We start from the raw sequence: 20,448 nt of genomic DNA on the forward strand, positions 1-20,448 counted from the left end.
ACTGAGTCTGGTAGGAGGGGCATAGAGGGAGGAGCCATCCCACACTACTAAACTCTTAAAGTGCCAATGGCTCCCAAGGGACCCATCTATATCCCATGGTACTAATGTGGACCCCAGCATCCTCTTCGGACTACGAGAAAAGGATTTACTGGTAGGTAATTAAAATCCTATTTTAAGCTGTTTTGATTATTTATTCGATAAAAATCCAGAACCAAAACCTGCAAGGGTGGTTTTGGCAAAACCAATCCAGATCCAAAACACGAAGGAGTTCCAGATCCAAAACACAAAACCTGAAAAATGGCCTAGTTCTGATGTATAGAGGTGAATTAACTTACTAAGGTGAGTGCTGGACTCACTGTGTAATATTACTTAAGCAATGTGATCACAGGCCATTGCATACCTCCCAAAATGACCCTCTCCAGGAGGGACACAATGCTCTGCTCCTGGACTTCCCTCTTAATTTATGATTGCCATCGCCTGTGCTGAAACACCTTTCTTATCCAGTAACCTGTTCAGTACAGGTGCTGGTAATCATAAATGATGAGAAAAGTCCAGAAGCAGAGCGCTGTGTCCCTCCTGGAGAGGGTCATGTTGGGAGGTATGCCACTGCACCCTGGCCTGGGCTGGTGAGTGCAGGTGTGCACCCCATTTCTGGGTGTGGTGAGTGTGGTAGTTCCCTATATATGTATATATGTGGCTAATTTTTAATTAACCTTTTCTGTGATCATATCTTTCTCATGCTCCCCTTCTAAACTCATTTACTCTTAACCTGTGTAAGCTGCTTCCCTAGTGGTAATTGTAAGCTGTGCTGGTGACTGACTCACCTTTAAATGCCATAAGTTAATTGGCAGGTGAACTTTAAACCTGGAAGCACAATTTTAATTTGTCTCTGATGTGATAGCAATGGCCAGGTTTTAAAAGTCAAGGTGATAAAGTAGGACTTGCAGTGATATGGGGTCCCGTGAAGTTGGGCTGCAAGCTTAAATTCATTGTACAATCCATGAACTAAAACCCCATTTCTCTTATGTCCTAGAGGATACTGGGGTCCATTTAGGACCATGGGGTATAGACGGGTCCACCAGGAGCCATGGGCACTTTAAGAATTTGATAGTGTGGGCTGGCTCCTCCCTCTGTACCCCTCCTACCAGACTCAGTTTAGAAAATGTGCCCGGAGGAGCCGGTCATGCTGAAGGAAGCTCCTAAAGGGTTTTCTGCGTTTATTTTATATGTTTGTTATTTTCAGGCAGGACTGGTTGGCACCAGCCTGCCTGCTTCGTGGGACTTAGGGGGTAAATGGCCAAACCTCTTGAAGGGTTAATGGTCCTGTTCTCCGCTGACAGGACACTTAGCTCCACCACGGCAAGTGTACAGACCCGCAGCACGCCGTCACCCCTAACAGAGCCAGGAGAATGAAGAGTGGTGAGTACTGGGCTGGCGTCCCAGCTAGCGGGGCGCCGGACATTATGGCGGCTTGAGGTCACGGAGACGCACGGTTTCTACATGGGGCGGAATGCGTCTCCGGACACAGTACACAACTGCGTCCCCGTACACTGTACACATAACCCATACTGGCACAACAGCCTTACAACGGTTTTCACCATTTTAAGCACTAGATTCCTCAGCCAGTATAAAAGAAGTGGGAAGACTGTGCGCCATTGAAGGGGCGGGGCTTCACTATGAGAAGATGCAGGAGCTCACCAGAGCCATGTTCCCTCTGCAGTAGACACAGACGCTGACAGGAAAGGGACGCGCAGCTCCTCCAGTGTGACTCCAGATTACCTCAGCGGTACCAGGGGGTCATAGCAGGGGGGGAGCGATTATTAGTGTACTAAGTCCCCTATAAGGGTACTTAGTCTGCGACCCGGCTAAGCGGTGGGGGCTGGCTCCAAACAACTCTGTGTCTCCCTGAAGGGCTCTTTGTGGGTTAATTGTGCTTAACCTTTTCGTGTGTGTGTGTGTGTGTGTGTGTGTGTGTGTGTGTGTGTGTGTGTGTGTGTGTGTGTGTGTGTGTGTGTGTGTGCGGTCACATTTACATAATGTCAGGCAAAGAGTGTGTGTATTGTGCCGCAAAGTGTTCCTCTTCACTTGGGTGCTCACTACTGTGTACTCAGGGTTCACAGACTAGCGGGGCTGAACCGGAATAGGTTAATTCTCTTAAGAGAATGATCTCAACTTTTTCTACAATATTGTCCCACAATGAGAAAGAGACGCAATAATTAAAACAGACTGTGGATGAGTTTATGAACAGAGACTCAGTCCACAAAACAGCGTCTCACTACCCTCCCACTTGTCCGCAAAAGCGATCTCTAGCCCATATCCTGTAGTCTGACTCTGACAGGTCAGACATGGAGGAGGAGGAGGTGGTCTCAGAGGGGGGGATGCAGCTCTGTCACAGGGAATAGAGGCTCATATAGAGGCTATCAGAGATGTTCCGCACATTCCTGTTAAGGTGTCAGAGGAGTGTGAGGAATCTTATTTTAATGTAAAAAATAAGTCCTCAGTCACTTTTCCTGCATCAAAGGAATTGAATACCCTGTTTCAAGAACAATGGGTCAATCCTGATAAGAAGTTTCGGATCCCTAAAAGGTTGCTCTCATCTTTTCCTTTTCCTCTGGAGGATAGGAAAAAATGGGAAAATCCACCGATAATGGACGCATCAGTCTCTTGGCTGTCACGTAAAATTGTATTGCCTGTACCTGGTGCAACCTCCATGAAAGACATGGCTGAGCGTAAAATTGAGACTACACTCAAATCACTGTACACAGCTGCTGGAGTGGCCACTATTGCATGTGCGTGGATCACTAAAGCCTTGCTAAATGGTCAGGTAACCTAATTGAGGGGTTAGATTCCTTATCTAGGGGGGATGTTGTCTTAGTCCTGCAGCATATACAGGACTCTGCTGACTTTATGGTGGAAACCATAAAGGAAATAGGCGTGCTTAACGCAGGCACCACCGCTATGGCAGTGTCGGCATGCAGGGGCTTGTGGCTACGCCAGTGGACTGCTGACGCGGACACCAGGAAAGGCGTGGAAGGCCTACCGTTCACAGGAGAGGCCTTATTTGGAGATGAATTAAACAAATGGATCTCCACAGCTACTACGGGTAACTCTAAGTATCTTCCTTCCGCAGCCTCCTCAACCAAGAAGACTTATTTAGCTTCTAAGATTCAGTCCTTTCAGACGGCCAAGTTGAAGGGCAAATCCAGAGGTGCTTCTACGTCCTCCTGCAGCGCAAGAGGTAATCCACGCATACCAGCAACAGTAGGTGCTCAGGACCAGAGCTCAGGCTCTGCTTCCTCAAATTCTTCAGCATGACGGTGGACCGCAATGCATGGAAGGCTTTCCAGTGGGAGCCTAACGACAATTCTTCAGTAAGATCTGGTCAAATTCGGACCAGGATCCCTGGGTCATAGATCTTATTTCCCATGGCTACAGACTGGAGTTCCAAAGGCTCCCACCTCACAGATTCTTCAAATCAGGCTTGCCAGTTTCACAAGAGGCAAGTATAACTTTACAGCTTGCCATCCAAAAACTGGTACAGACTTAGGTCATTGTTCCAGTTCCACCTCATCTGCTAAACAAGTGATATTATTCCAACTTGTTCGTAGTACAGAATTCGGACGGTTCGGTAAGACCACTTCTGAACCTCAAGTCTTTGAACCCGTACTTACGAGTGTTCAAATTCAAGATGGAGTCTCTGAGAGCTGCGATCTCAGGTCTGGAGGAGGGGAAATTCCTAGGGGTATATTTACTAATATTCGTGTTTGAGTCAATTTGTGTTGTGTTTTTTTTTTTAAATTCAGTAATTTTTTATTGATAGTGTTTTACATATACAAACAAAAAAAAACATACAGCAGCTAAACCTAGCTCAACAAACAGGTCAAGTACAAAAAATAGTATATCAAAAACATCAATGACATTGGATTTACAGTATATCTGTTAAACAAGATGTGACATGTAGCAGGCAACATATCACATATATATAGTCAATACAACAATAAGGAGTAATTTCTAAAGCCTCCATGCTTCCCGCATCGCCCCAGAGCAAACAGGCATAATATCACATTCCGTATTAGCTACAGTATCGGAGTATACATTACACAGGATACCTTCCCCTTTCCATCACGTCCCACCCACTCCAAGGGCTGACGTATTCCATCTATCCCATTTATTAGAGTATTTAACCAGCATGTCACTAGATCTAAACATTGCTCGTTCATGGCCAGAAACCTCGTTGACCAGAGCCCGCCAATGAGATATATTGGGTAATTCAGGGGAGAACCATTTTCTGGCTATCAAGACTTTTGCCAGAGTTGTTAAGCATAGTACATAACGATATATGACCAGAGAATGCGTCTCTTCAAGGTCTAACCCGAACAGGCACAATCTAGAGTTCATTACTGGCAATGATGGTTCTGTAAGGACAATATCATTCCAAACTACAGCCCAAAATGGTGCCAACCTTAGGCATGACCATAATAGGTGCCAAAAGTCAGCACCCTCCCCATTGCACTTCGGACAGCAGGTATCAGAGCGAAGATGTGCACTATACAACATTACTGGGGTACGATATGTTCTATGTAAGGTATAAAAATATACCTGCTGATATCGAACACACGGGGTGGTATAACGAATGGATCCCAAAATCTGTATCCATTGTTCATTGGAGAGATCGCCAATATTACCTTCCCATTTAAGTTTCAAGGGGTCAAACAGATGAGAATTAACCTGCATATTCAATGCGGCATAAATCAGAGATATGTGTCCCCTGGACCCCAACGAAAGGAGCAAATTCTTGACTGGAGACACCGATATAGTTAAGGGGGCAGTACCCAGCTGCGCCTGCAGTGCATGACGCAGCTGGAGGTAGTGTAAAAAAGCAGTATTAGCAACAGCATAGTCGCCACGTAGACGCTCAAATGATTTAAGAATACCATTATCATAAAGCTGAGCAAATGTTGTAACTCCCATCCGCCGCCATAATGTATCCGAGGATAGGGGCAGTAGCTCCCTATAAGAGGCATTAAACCACAGGGGTGTATCAGTATCAATGTCTTGCCAGTCAAAAAAGGTGTGCGCCAATCGCCAGACCAGAAGAGCCTGTCTAAGAATAGGGGGAAGACCAGAGAGAGTAGAGCCAGATAGCAAAAAATGAAGTAGAGAGGAGACTCCACCCACTCGGCATAGAACCCCAACAATGTGTCCCCACCTGCATCCAGGAGCCAACAAGAAAGGTAGACCAGCTGAGAGGCCAAGTAGTATAGTCTCAAATTAGACCTCCATCTAACTTGGACTTAACCAGGGCCTTCATAGCCACCCTAGGCGCCCCGCCTCCCCAAACAAAAGAGTTCAATACGCTGTCAATAGAGGAAATTTTTTTTTTTAGGTATGTACACAGGAGAATGTTGCAGCACATACAGATACCTGGGTTGGATAGACATTTTAAATAAATTAATACGGCCCATCACAGCGAGAGGAAGCTTCTTCCACAGGTGAGCCTTCTTTTTAAAATTACGTGTCACAGGCTCCACATTTAACGCAACATAGTCCTTCGGACAAGGAGAGATCCAAATCCCCAAATATTTAAACTGGAGGGTCCACTGCAGCGGGCAAGAGGAGTCCGTCACATCAGGGAGAACACCAGATATGGGGTAGATATTGGACTTGTTCCAATTTATCTGTAAACCAGAATAAGTTCCAAAATGATTAACTAACTGCAACATAGTGAGTAACGAATTCTCAGAATCATTAAGAAATAAAAGCATATCGTCAGCATATAGTGCGATAGTATCAACATGGCTCCCAACCTTAATGCCTACAATGTCCGGGGACATACGTATGCAACTAGCTAGCGGTTCAATGGCAAGGGCAAATAGGGCCGGACAGAGTGGGCAGCCTTGCCTCGTACCCCTCTTCAGTGAAAAGGGTCGTGACACATGACCATTGACTGAAACACGAGCAGCCGGGGAAGAATAGAGCAACTGGACCCACCGAACAAATTTAGGACCGAACGCAAATTTATGAAGCACTTCCCACAGGTACCCCCATTCTACCGAGTCAAAGGCCTTGGCAGCATCCAGGGACACCACCACTGCCCCCGCCTCAGACCTGTCCCCTCTCTGCAGATGGCAAAAGAGTCTTCGGAGGTTCTGTACCGAAGACTTCCCCGGCATAAAACCCGTTTGGTCACAGTGGACAATAGATGTAACAACTTTATTTAAACGAACAGCTAAAATTTTAGCCAAAATTTTTACATCTGTAGATAATAGGGAGAGAGGGCGATAGGAGTCCGGGGAGGTGGGGTCCTTACCCGGCTTAAAAATTACTATTATTATAGCCTCAGACATTGAGGGGGGCAAAGAACCGTAGTCAAACAAAGTGTTAAATAGTTCAACCAAATAAGTGGTATAGAATTCCTTATTATTGGGGAACGATGCTATAGCAGCATCTAATTCCTCAGTGGTGAATGGGAAATCCAAATATTCAACAGATTCCGGAGACAGTTGGGGCAATTGTATATTCTCAGTTGATCCATTGTATAAGACACTTTAGACCCGTACAGCGAAGAGTAGTAATCAAAAAATACTTCAGTAATATCAGGGCACGAGTACTTCATAACACCCTGGGGATCACACACCTGTTGGACAGAAATACTACCCCTCTCTTCCCTAGATAGGAAGGCGAGATAACTACCCCCAATATCCGCCTGTGAGTATAGAGAATGCTTGAAAAACAATAACCGACGCTTGGATTTATCTAAAAGAAACGTCCACTCCCGTCTGGCCATCTCCCAGCTAGCATGCAAAGAGGGGGATTTGTGCAAAATATAGTCGGCTTCTAATTGACAACAAGTTTTTTCAAGGCGGGATTCCTCTTCCCTACTAGACCTTTTAATAGCAGCCACCTTTTAATAAGGGAGCCACGGATAGAGGCTTTAAATGCATCATGCTTAACAGTAGGGGTAGGGCAGGAGGCGTTAAAATCCTGGAAGTCTCGCCAGTCAGCAAGCAAATCAGCTCCATCACCCATTAAGGACAGCCAGAATGGGTTAAGTTCCAAAACAAGACCCCCTGGGGAGACAAAGGATCTAAGACCAATAAGACAGGTGAATGGTCGGAAATCCCTCTGGGTAAGTATTTAATCTGAGATACCTTAGGGGTCAAATCTGGTGATATGAGGGCCAGGTCAATACGGGAGAATGTATTAAAAGTAGCCGAATAGCAGGAGTATTGGCTCTCATGGGGAAACCGGACCCTCCAAATATCAATTAATCCCAATTCAGTAGTTAAATTAGAGAAGGGGGTAGGAGAAGGAGATGATAGATCAGTATGGGGGCTGTCTCTCCACCTATCTAAAGATAAGTCCATTACATTATTATAGTCACCAATACAGATGGTGGGAGTAGATGGTGACAATTCAACAAATGACATAGCTTGTCGCAAAACATCATTATTGTAAGGGGGGAACATATACTGCAAGAATATGTAGAAGGGTGGAGTTAACGAAGGCTCTAAGAAAAACAAAGCGACCATACTGATCCACCTGACTATGATCTAAATTAAAATTTACAGATTTTCTGATAAGTACAGACACCCCCCTGGCATTTTGTGAAAAGGTAGAATGAAACAGCCATCCCACCCACGGTTTTTTCAGAGCCATCGTCTTAACACCAACCAAATGAGTCTCCGAAAAGCAAATAATATCCGCCTTATATTTTTTAGCTTGCGACAGGACCAATGCTCGCTTTATTTTATTGTTAAGGCCCCTCACGTTCCAGCCGAGTAGGTGAAGCCCCTCAGATGCTACCAACATTGAAAGACGTTAGACTGGAAAACAGGAGAAAAGAAGAGAAAAGGAGAAAAAGGTGAAATGACACAATGACAGAGAATACCGCATCAGAGCACATGTAGATCAGAGCAGCAGGCGTACAAATACGCAAAAGAGAGGAAGAGAAAAAGTTCGGAGCAATCAAGAAACAAGGACGCCAGAACACATCCACCATGACTATAAAGATACATTGCAGCCTTAAATCACCAGCAGTACTTGACCATAACAAAAAATACCAATACTTAAGCAAAAAAACAATAAAACAGCAACAACCCAACCACCCCCCACCCTGTACATCCATCAGGAACCTAGATATACCTATATCCCCAACCAAACTTCCCGTTACCTAAACTAAAAAAAAAAAAACTAAATAGTAAAGGTCGTAAAAAGGGAACAGTTAGGAGTAGACACCCCCAACTACTATATCACAGCAAGGGCTCCCTGTAAAGGAGAGTGGCCCCCGGTAAAAAGATATACAAATAAACCTGCACATACAATAGTCAACCATATGAACTCTCACATAATAAAAAAAAAAGAAAAACCTGAGAGAGAGAGAAAAAAACCACAGAATAAACTGGCGGTACAATAGGAGCTCCATTCAGCGAGGTGCACGGGGTCTCTGCTCCAGCCACGCCTCGGCCTCTCTCGGAGAGTTGAAGAAATGTGTAGAGCCCTCATATATCACCCGCAGTCTGGCAGGGAACAGCATTGAATACTGAATCTGCCTGTCCCTCAGCTTTCGTTTGACCTGAAGAAATTAGGACCTGGGTTTCTGTACGTCCATAGCAAAGTCAGGGAAAACAGACACAGAGTGGTTATCAAACTGCAACGGACCATGCAACCTGGCCAGGCGGAGAATGGCATCCCGATCCTTGAAGTGGAGCATGCGGGCAATAAAGGTGCGCGCTGGGGCACCGGGAGGGGGGGCCTGAAAGGGTAAACGATGTGCGCGCTCCACCGCGAATTGCGCACTAAAATCATCTTTTTTAAATACACTGAGTAGCCAGTCCTCCAAGAATTTTTCTGGATGTGTACCCTCAGCTCGCTCAGGCAGCCCCACAAAGCGTACGTTATTTCTTCGTAAGCGGCCCTCCATATCCGACAACTTTGTTTTAATAGCAGCCATCTGGGATGAAAGGTCAGCGACACTATCCTTGAGTGGTGCAGTCACATCTTCAATGTCAGAGACACGTTGCTCTACACCCCCCACACGCTCACGCAGCATTTGCATGTCATGACGAATAATTGAGATATCAGCCTGAACCTGGCCGATCTTGTCCATCACCCTCGTCTCAGACGTATTGATGGCTTGCAGAATTTGCTGTGTGGATTGCATAACATCAGTAACAAAGGTTTCCTCCGAAGCGTGCTGCGGTGAGGAGGCGGTGTAGCCTGGGTACGCGGGGGTGTTGGCCCGCGTGGATTTCTAGCAAATCTTTCCAAGCGCACAGCAGTGGCAGCAGCATTGCCGGTTTTTCCCATACTACTGCAGGAGGAATAATCGCTCCAGGAAAAAAAGAGTAAATAAGCACAAAGAGAGTGGCAAAGTTTTATATAGTGAAGCTTGGAGTACAGTAGCTGCTTCAGGGAATTAAGAAAAACAAAATGCACCCCTGAGTTAGAGATGAGCGGGTTCGGTTTCTCTGAATCCGAACCCGCCAGAACTTCATGTTTTTTTTCACGGGTCCGAGCGACTCGGATCTTCCCGCCTTGCTCGGTTAACCCGAGCGCGCACGAACGTCATCATGACGCTGTCGGATTCTCGCGAGGCTCGGATTCTATCGCGAGACTCGGATTCTATATAAGGAGCCGCGCGTCGCCGCCATTTTCACACGTGCATTGAGATTGATAGGGAGAGGACGTGGCTGGCGTCCTCTCCGTTTAGAATAGATTAGAGAGACACTTGATTTACTAATTTTGGGGAGCATTAGGAGTACTCAGTACAGTGCAGAGTTTTGCTGATAGTGACCAGTGACCACCAGTTTTATTTATAATCCGTTCTCTGCCTGAAAAAAGCGATACACAGCACACAGTGACTCAGTCACATACCATATCTGTGTGCACTGCTCAGGCTCAGGCCAGTGTGCTGCATCATCTATTATCTATATATAATATTATTTATATCTGTCTGACTGCTCAGCTCACACAGCTTATAATTGTGGGGGAGACTGGGGAGCACTACTGCAGTGCCAGTTATAGGTTATAGCAGGAGCCAGGAGTACATAATATATTATATAGTGAGTGACCACCAGACACACAGTGCAGTTTATTTAATATATCCGTTCTCTGCCTGAAAAAAGCGATACACACAGTGACTCAGTCAGTCACATACCATATCTGTGTGCACTGCTCAGGCTCAGGCCAGTGTGCTGCATCATCTATATATATTATATATCTGTCTGACTGCTCAGCTCACACAGCTTATAATTGTGGGGGAGACTGGGGAGCACTACTGCAGTGCCAGTTATAGGTTATAGCAGGAGCCAGGAGTACATAATATTATATTAAAATTAAACAGTGCACACTTTTGCTGCAGGAGTGCCACTGCCAGTGTGACTAGTGACCAGTGACCTGACCACCAGTATATATAATATTAGTAGTATACTATCTCTTTATCAACCAGTCTATATTAGCAGCAGACACAGTACAGTGCGGTAGTTCACGGCTGTGGCTACCTCTGTGTCGGCACTCGGCAGCCCGTCCATAATTGTATATACCACCTAACCGTGGTTTTTTTTTCTTTCTTTATACATACATACTAGTTACGAGTATACTATCTCTTTATCAACCAGTCTATATATTAGCAGCAGACACAGTACAGTGCGGTAGTTCACGGCTGTGGCTACCTCTGTGTCGGCACTCGGCAGCCCGTCCATAATTGTATATACCACCTAACCGTGGTTTTTTTTTCTTTCTTTATACATACATACTAGTTACGAGTATACTATCTCTTTATCAACCAGTCTATATATTAGCAGCAGACACAGTACAGTGCGGTAGTTCACGGCTGTGGCTACCTCTGTGTCGGCACTCGGCAGCCCGTCCATAATTGTATATACCACCTAACCGTGGTTTTTTTTTCTTTCTTTATACATACATACTAGTTACGAGTATACTATCTCTTTATCAACCAGTCTATATATTAGCAGCAGACACAGTACAGTGCGGTAGTTCACGGCTGTGGCTACCTCTGTGTCGGCACTCGGCAGCCCGTCCATAATTGTATATACCACCTAACCGTGGTTTTTTTTTCTTTCTTTATACATACATACTAGTTACGAGTATACTATCTCTTTATCAACCAGTCTATATATTAGCAGCAGACACAGTACAGTGCGGTAGTTCACGGCTGTGGCTACCTCTGTGTCGGCACTCGGCAGCCCGTCCATAATTGTATATACCACCTAACCGTGTTTTTTTTTTCTTTCTTTATACATACATACATACTAGTTACGAGTATACTATCTCTTTATCAACCAGTCTATATTAGCAGCAGACACAGTACAGTGCGGTAGTTCACGGCTGTGGCTACCTCTGTGTCGGCACTCGGCAGCCCGTCCATAATTGTATATACCACCTAACCGTGTTTTTTTTTTCTTTCTTTATACATACATACTAGTTACGAGTATACTATCTCTTTATCAACCAGTCTATATATTAGCAGCAGACACAGTACAGTGCGGTAGTTCACGGCTGTGGCTACCTCTGTGTCGGCACTCGGCAGCCCGTCCATAATTGTATATACCACCTAACCGTGGTTTTTTTTTCTTTCTTTATACATACATACTAGTTACGAGTATACTATCTCTTTATCAACCAGTCTATATATTAGCAGCAGACACAGTACAGTGCGGTAGTTCACGGCTGTGGCTACCTCTGTGTCGGCACTCGGCAGCCCGTCCATAATTGTATATACCACCTAACCGTGGTTTTTTTTTCTTTCTTTATACATACATACTAGTTACGAGTATACTATCTCTTTATCAACCAGTCTATATATTAGCAGCAGACACAGTACAGTGCGGTAGTTCACGGCTGTGGCTACCTCTGTGTCGGCACTCGGCAGCCCGTCCATAATTGTATATACCACCTAACCGTGGTTTTTTTTTCTTTCTTTATACATACATACTAGTTACGAGTATACTATCTCTTTATCAACCAGTCTATATTAGCAGCAGACACAGTACAGTGCGGTAGTTCACGGCTGTGGCTACCTCTGTGTCGGCACTCGGCAGCCCGTCCATAATTGTATATACCACCTAACCGTGGTTTTTTTTTCTTTCTTTATACATACATACTAGTTACGAGTATACTATCTCTTTATCAACCAGTCTATATATTAGCAGCAGACACAGTACAGTGCGGTAGTTCACGGCTGTGGCTACCTCTGTGTCGGCACTCGGCAGCCCGTCCATAATTGTATATACCACCTAACCGTGGTTTTTTTTCTTTCTTTATACATACATACTAGTTACGAGTATACTATCTCTTTATCAACCAGTCTATATATTAGCAGCAGACACAGTACAGTGCGGTAGTTCACGGCTGTGGCTACCTCTGTGTCGGCACTCGGCAGCCCGTCCATAATTGTATACTAGTATCCAATCCATCCATCTCCATTGTTTACCTGAGGTGCCTTTTAGTTGTGCCTATTAAAATATGGAGAACAAAAATGTTGAGGTTCCAAAATTAGGGAAAGATCAAGATCCACTTCCACCTCGTGCTGAAGCTGCTGCCACTAGTCATGGCCGAGACGATGAAATGCCAGCAACGTCGTCTGCCAAGGCCGATGCCCAATGTCATAGTACAGAGCATGTCAAATCCAAAACACCAAATATCAGTAAAAAAAGGACTCCAAAACCTAAAATAAAATTGTCGGAGGAGAAGCGTAAACTTGCCAATATGCCATTTACCACACGGAGTGGCAAGGAACGGCTGAGGCCCTGGCCTATGTTCATGGCTAGTGGTTCAGCTTCACATGAGGATGGAAGCACTCAGCCTCTCGCTAGAAAAATGAAAAGACTCAAGCTGGCAAAAGCAGCACAGCAAAGAACTGTGCATTCTTCGAAATCCCAAATCCACAAGGAGAGTCCAATTGTGTCGGTTGCGATGCCTGACCTTCCCAACACTGGACGTGAAGAGCATGCGCCTTCCACCATTTGCACGCCCCCTGCAAGTGCTGGAAGGAGCACCCGCAGTCCAGTTCCTGATAGTCAGATTGAAGATGTCAGTGTTGAAGTACACCAGGATGAGGAGGATATGGGTGTTGCTGGCGCTGGGGAGGAAATTGACCAGGAGGATTCTGATGGTGAGGTGGTTTGTTTAAGTCAGGCACCCGGGGAGACACCTGTTGTCCGTGGGAGGAATATGGCCGTTGACATGCCAGGTGAAAATACCAAAAAAATCAGCTCTTCGGTGTGGAGGTATTTCACCAGAAATGCGGACAACAGGTGTCAAGCCGTGTGTTCCCTTTGTCAAGCTGTAATAAGTAGGGGTAAGGACGTTAACCACCTCGGAACATCCTCCCTTATACGTCACCTGCAGCGCATTCATAATAAGTCAGTGACAAGTTCAAAAACTTTGGGTGACAGCGGAAGCAGTCCACTGACCAGTAAATCCCTTCCTCTTGTAACCAAGCTCACGCAAACCACCCCACCAACTCCCTCAGTGTCAATTTCCTCCTTCCCCAGGAATGCCAATAGTCCTGCAGGCCATGTCACTGGCAATTCTGACGAGTCCTCTCCTGCCTGGGATTCCTCCGATGCATCCTTGCGTGTAACGCCTACTGCTGCTGGCGCTGCTGTTGTTGCCGCTGGGAGTCGATGGTCATCCCAGAGGGGAAGTCGTAAGCCCACTTGTACTACTTCCAGTAAGCAATTGACTGTTCAACAGTCCTTTGCGAGGAAGATGAAATATCACAGCAGTCATCCTACTGCAAAGCGGATAACTGAGTCCTTGACAACTATGTTGGTGTTAGACGTGCGTCCGGTATCCGCCGTTAGTTCACAGGGAACTAGACAATTTATTGAGGCAGTGTGCCCCCGTTACCAAATACCATCTAGGTTCCACTTCTCTAGGCAGGCGATACCGAGAATGTACACGGACGTCAGAAAAAGACTCACCAGTGTCCCAAAAAATGCAGTTGTACCCAATGTCCACTTAACCACGGACATGTGGACAAGTGGAGCAGGGCAGGGTCAGGACTATATGACTGTGACAGCCCACTGGGTAGATGTATGGACTCCCGCCGCAAGAACAGCAGCGGCGGCACCAGTAGCAGCATCTCGCAAACGCCAACTCTTTCCTAGGCAGGCTACGCTTTGTATCACCGCTTTCCAGAATACGCACACAGCTGAAAACCTCTTACGGCAACTGAGGAAGATCATCGCGGAATGGCTTACCCCAATTGGACTCTCCTGTGGATTTGTGGCATCGGACAACGCCAGCAATATTGTGTGTGCATTAAATATGGGCAAATTCCAGCACGTCCCATGTTTTGCACATACCTTGAATTTGGTGGTGCAGAATTTTTTAAAAAACGACAGGGGCGTGCAAGAGATGCTGTCGGTGGCCAGAAAAATTGCGGGACACTTTCGGCGTACAGGCACCACGTACAGAAGACTGGAGCACCACCAAAAACTACTGAACCTGCCCTGCCATCATCTGAAGCAAGAAGTGGTAACGAGGTGGAATTCAACCCTCTATATGCTTCAGAGGTTGGAGGAGCAGCAAAAGGCCATTCAAGCCTATACAATTGAGCACGATATAGTAGGTGGAATGCACCTGTCTCAAGTGCAGTGGAGAATGATTTCAACGTTGTGCAAGGTTCTGATGCCCTTTGAACTTGCCACACGTGAAGTCAGTTCAGACACTGCCAGCCTGAGTCAGGTCATTCCCCTCATCAGGCTTTTGCAGAAGAAGCTGGAGGCATTGAAGAAGGAGCTAAAAGGGAGCGATTCCGCTAGGCATGTGGGACTTGTGGATGCAGCCCTTAATTCGCTTAACAAGGATTCACGGGTGGTCAATCTGTTGAAATCAGAGCACTACATTTTGGCCACCGTGCTCGATCCTAGATTTAAAGCCTACCTTGGATCTCTCTTTCCGGCAGACACAGGTCTGCTGGGGTTGAAAGACCTGCTGGTGACAAAATTGTCAAGTCAAGCGGAACGCGACCTGTCAACATCTCCTCCTTCACATTCTCCCGCAACTGGGGGTGCGAGGAAAAGGCTCAGAATTCCGAGCCCACCCGCTGGCGGTGATGCAGGGCAGTCTGGAGCGACTGCTGATGCTGACATCTGGTCCGGACTGAAGGACCTGACAACGATTACGGACATGTCGTCTACTGTCACTGCATATGATTCTCTCAACATTGATAGAATGGTGGAGGATTATATGAGTGACCGCATCCAAGTAGGCACGTCACACAGTCCGTACTTATACTGGCAGGAAAAAGAGGCAATTTGGAGGCCCTTGCACAAACTGGCTTTATTCTACCTAAGTTGCCCTCCCACAAGTGTGTACTCCGAAAGAGTGTTTAGTGCCGCCGCTCACCTTGTCAGCAATCGGCGTACGAGGTTACATCCAGAAAATGTGGAGAAGATGATGTTCATTAAAATGAATTATAATCAATTCCTCCGCGGAGACATTGACCAGCAGCAATTGCCTCCACAAAGTACACAGGGAGCTGAGATGGTGGATTCCAGTGGGGACGAATTGATAATCTGTGAGGAGGGGGATGTACACGGTGATATATCGGAGGGTGAAGATGAGGTGGACATCTTGCCTCTGTAGAGCCAGTTTGTGCAAGGAGAGATTAATTGCTTCTTTTTTGGGGGGGGGTCCAAACCAACCCGTCATATCAGTCACAGTCGTGTGGCAGACCCTGTCACTGAAATGATGGGTTGGTTAAAGTGTGCATGTCCTGTTTTGTTTATACAACATAAGGGTGGGTGGGAGGGCCCAAGGACAATTCCATCTTGCACCTCTTTTTTCTTTTCTTTTTCTTTGCATCATGTGCTGATTGGGGAGGGTTTTTTGGAAGGGACATCCTGCGTGACACTGCAGTGCCACTCCTAGATGGGCCCGGTGTTTGTGTCGGCCACTAGGGTCGCTAATCTTACTCACACAGTCAGCTACCTCATTGCGCCTCTTTTTTTCTTTGCGTCATGTGCTGTTTGGGGAGGGTTTTTTGGAAGGGACATCCTGCGTGACACTGCAGTGCCACTCCTAGATGGGCCCGGTGTTTGTGTCGGCCACTAGGGTCGCTTATCTTACTCACACAGCGACCTCGGTGCAAATTTTAGGACTAAAAATAATATTGTGAGGTGTGAGGTATTCAGAATAGACTGAAAATGAGTGTAAATTATGGTTTTTGAGGTTAATAATACTGTGGGATCAAAATGACCCCCAAATTCTATGATTTAAGCTGTTTTTTAGTGTTTTTTGAAAAAAACACCCGAATCCAAAACACACCCGAATCCGACAATAAAAATTCGGTGAGGTTTTGCCAAAACGCGTTCGAACCCAAAACACGGCCGCGGAACCGAACCCAAAACCAAAACACAAAACCCGAAAAATTTCAGGCGCTCATCTCTACCCTGAGTGTGATCAAACAGGATCCAAGATAAACAGGGCACAGTCAGTATTCATTGAAGGCAGTGCAGCACATCAGAATTGTAATCCAAATATGTTGAGAGAGACTCAGGCAACCAGTCCAATGCAGGGCCCAGGCATAAACATATATACTGCAGCACACTGGGTGGGAAGCAGCAGGCCTCTGTAATTGCCAGCAGCAGTTAATAATGGAGCATGTGTCCCAGCACCAAAGAGAGGGGAGGGGAGAGTACCTTGTGCAGGGAGAGGTTACAAGCAGGGCAGAAGGTGCTGCTGCGGGCCGGGGAGGTCCTTCCACAATGTCCAAATCTCTGCAGGTACAAGGCGCACAGCGGCGCCAGACGTCTCAGGGGGTGCAGGAGAGGTTCACACAGCAGCAGATGAGTGTGAATTCCAAAAACACCGGGGTTAAGGATGGGTTAAAGGATGAAGAATAGGGAGCTACAACAGCCTGCTGCTTACTCCATGCTGTGCCAGGCCACGCCCCCATTTGTATTGTGTTTAAACTCATTTTTTTATCGGTGCATTTCCATGCAACTTTTTGAATTTATATACGCCAATTTACGAAGCTGTCGAGATATTGTTTTTCGTATTTTCCGATGTCGATAGCAGTCGTATTGTTTTGCTCAATTTACGGCCGGCAATGACGTTTGCGTTAGTGATGAGCGGGTTCGGTTCCTCGGAATCCGAACCCCCCCGAACTTCACCCTTTTTACACGGGTCCGAGGCAGACTCGGATCCTCCCGCCTTGCTCGGTTAACCCGAGCGCGCCCGAACGTCATCATCCCGCTGTCGGATTCTCGCGAGATTCGGATTCTATATAAGGAGCCGCACGTCGCCGCCATTTTTCACTCGTGCATTGGAAATGATAGTGAGAGGACGTGGCTGGCGTCCTCTCACTTTGGGGGAAATTTACTAAGCTCCCGATTTTGACCGAGATGCCGTTTTTTCATCAAAGTGTCATCTCGGTAATTTACTAAACACTAATCACGGCAGAGATGAGGGCATTCGTAATTTTTTGCAAGTCCAAGTAAAAAATTACGAATGAATACACCATCGGTCAAAACGCGGCTGTTTAAGTATGAATCTCGGTCATTTACTAAGAAGTGCAAAGCAAAAAACAAACAAACACTGCCGTGAAAAATTACAACTCGTAAAAAAGTGCTAAAAAAAACCAGACCTTTTTTTTTTATTCGTGATTGGATAGGCATGCACGGATCCATGAGATCCGTGCATGTATATCAGTGGGAAGGGGTGGGAAAGTGCTTATTTTTTAAAAAAAAAATTGCGTGGGGGGGACCTAAGTATAACCAGCCTCGGGCTCTTTGAGCCGATCCTGGTTGCAGAAATATGGGGAAAAAAATGACAGGGGTTCCCCCATATTTAAGCAACCAGCATCGGGCTCTGCGCCTGGTCCTGGTCCCAAAAATACGGGGGACAAAAAGAGTAGGGGTCCCCCGTATTTTTAAAACCAGCACCGGGCTCCACTAGCTGGACAGATAATGCCACAGCCGGGGGTCACTTTTATATAGTGCCCTGCGGCCGTGGCATCAAAAATCCAACTAGTCACTCCTGGCCGGGGTACCCTGGCCCTTGGGTGGCTGGGGGGGGGGGACCCCTTGATTGAAGGGGTCCCCACTCCCCCAGGGTACCCCGGCCAGGAGTGACTAGTTGGATTTTTGATGCCACGGCCGCAGGGCACTATATAAAAGTGACCCCCGGCTGTGGCATTATCTGTCCAGCTAGTGGAGCCCGGTGCTGGTTTTAAAAATACGGGGGACCCCTACTCTTTTTGTCCCCCGTATTTTTGGGACCAGGACCAGGCGCAGAGCCCGATGCTGGTTGCTTAAATATGGGGGAACCCCTGTCATTTTTTTCCACATATTTTTGCAACCAGGATCGGCTCAAAGAGCCCGAGGCTGGTTATGCTTAGGAGGGGGGACCCCACGCATTTTTTTTTATTATTTTACAGTGTTTAATTAAAAAAATAAAAAAAATAAACCCCAGCACGGATCACACAGATCCGGCCGAGATTGATTGTAAAAAAAGTCGGCAGTGTTTTGCTAATCACTGCCGTAAAAATAGAAAAAAAACCACGAATGACATCGACATCGGAACAAAAGAAAAACCCGAATACGACAGCTTAGTAAATTAGTCGTAATCAATTCAAAAAGTTGCAGTTTTACACTTTCGATGTCATTCGTGATTGAACTTTGACCTGAATCTGGAAAATACGAATCTTAGTAAATTTACCCCTTTGTTTCAGAGGGCTGCAGTGCAAATATCTTTATTCTGGGGACCAGCAGTATTATAGGAGGAGTACAGTGCAGAGTTTTGCTGACCAGTGACCACCAGTATTATACGTTGTCTGCCTGAAAAACGCTCAATATCTGTGCTCAGTGTGCTGCATATATCTGTGCTCACACTACTTTATTGTGGGGACTGGGGACCAGCAGTATTATATAGGAGGAGTACAGTGCAGAGTTTTGCTGACCAGTGACCACCAGTATACGTTGTCTGCCTGAAAAACGCTCCATATCTGTGCTCAGTGTGCTGCATATATCTGTGCTCTCACACTGCTTTATTGTGGGGACTGGGGACCAGCAGTATTATATAGGAGGAGTACAGTGCAGAGTTTTGCTGACCAGTGACCACCAGTATTATACGTTCTCTGCCTGAAAAACGCTCCATATCTGTGCTCAGTGTGCTGCATATATCTGTGCTCACACTGCTTTATTGTGGGGACTGGGGACCAGCAGTATTATATAGGAGGAGTACAGTGCAGAGTTTTGCTGACCAGTGACCACCAGTATTATACGTTCTCTGCCTGAAAAACGCTCCATATCTGTGCTCAGTGTGCTGCATATATCTGTGCTCACACTGCTTTATTGTGGGGACTGGGGACCAGCAGTATTATATAGGAGGAGTACAGTGCAGAGTTTTGCTGACCAGTGACCACCAGTATTATACGTTCTCTGCCTGCAAAACGCTCCATATCTGTGCTCAGTGTGCTGCATATATCTGTGCTCACACTGCTTTATTGTGGGGACTGGGGACCAGCAGTATTATATAGGAGGAGTACAGTGCAGAGTTTTGCTGACCAGTGACCACCAGTATTATACGTTCTCTGCCTGCAAAACGCTCCATATCTGTGCTCAGTGTGCTGCATATATCTGTGCTCACACTGCTTTATTGTGGGGACTGGGGACCAGCAGTATTATATAGGAGGAGTACAGTGCAGAGTTTTGCTGACCAGTGACCACCAGTATTATACGTTCTCTGCCTGAAAAACGCTCCATATCTGTGCTGCATTGTAGTATATAGTAGGAGTACAGTGCATCATTTTGCTGACCACCAGTATATAATATATAGGAGTACGGCACAGAAGGCCACTGCTCTACCTACCTCTGTGTCGTCAAGTATACTATCCATCCATACCTGTGGTGCATTTCAGTTTTGCACAGTTTTCTGACCACCAGTATATAATATATAGCAGTACGGTACAGTAGGCCACTGCTCTACCTACCTCTGTGTCGTCAAGTATACTATCCATCCATACCTGTGGTGCATTTCAGTTTTGCACAGTTTGCTGACCACCAGTATATAATATATAGCAGTACGGTACAGTAGGCCACTGCTCTACCTACCTCTGTATCGTCAAGTATACTATCCATCCATACCTGTGGTGCATTTCAGTTGTGCGCAGTATATATAGTAGTAGGCCATTGCTATTGATACTGGCATATAATTCCACACATTAAAAAAATGGAGAACAAAAATGTGGATGGTAAAATAGGGAAAGATCAAGATCCACTTCCACCTCGTGCTGAAGCTGCTGCCACTAGTCATGGCCGAGACGATGAAATGCCATCAACCTCGTCTGCCAAGGCCGATGCCCAATGTCATAGTAGAGAGCATGTAAAATCCAAAACACAAAAGTTCAGTAAAATGACCCAAAAATCAAAATTAAAAGCGTCTGAGGAGAAGCGTAAACTTGCCAATATGCCA

The sequence above is a fragment of the Pseudophryne corroboree genome, chromosome 9, assembly GCF_028390025.1.
Source record: "Pseudophryne corroboree isolate aPseCor3 chromosome 9, aPseCor3.hap2, whole genome shotgun sequence".
In the NCBI taxonomy this organism is placed as follows: Eukaryota; Metazoa; Chordata; class Amphibia; order Anura; family Myobatrachidae; genus Pseudophryne; species Pseudophryne corroboree.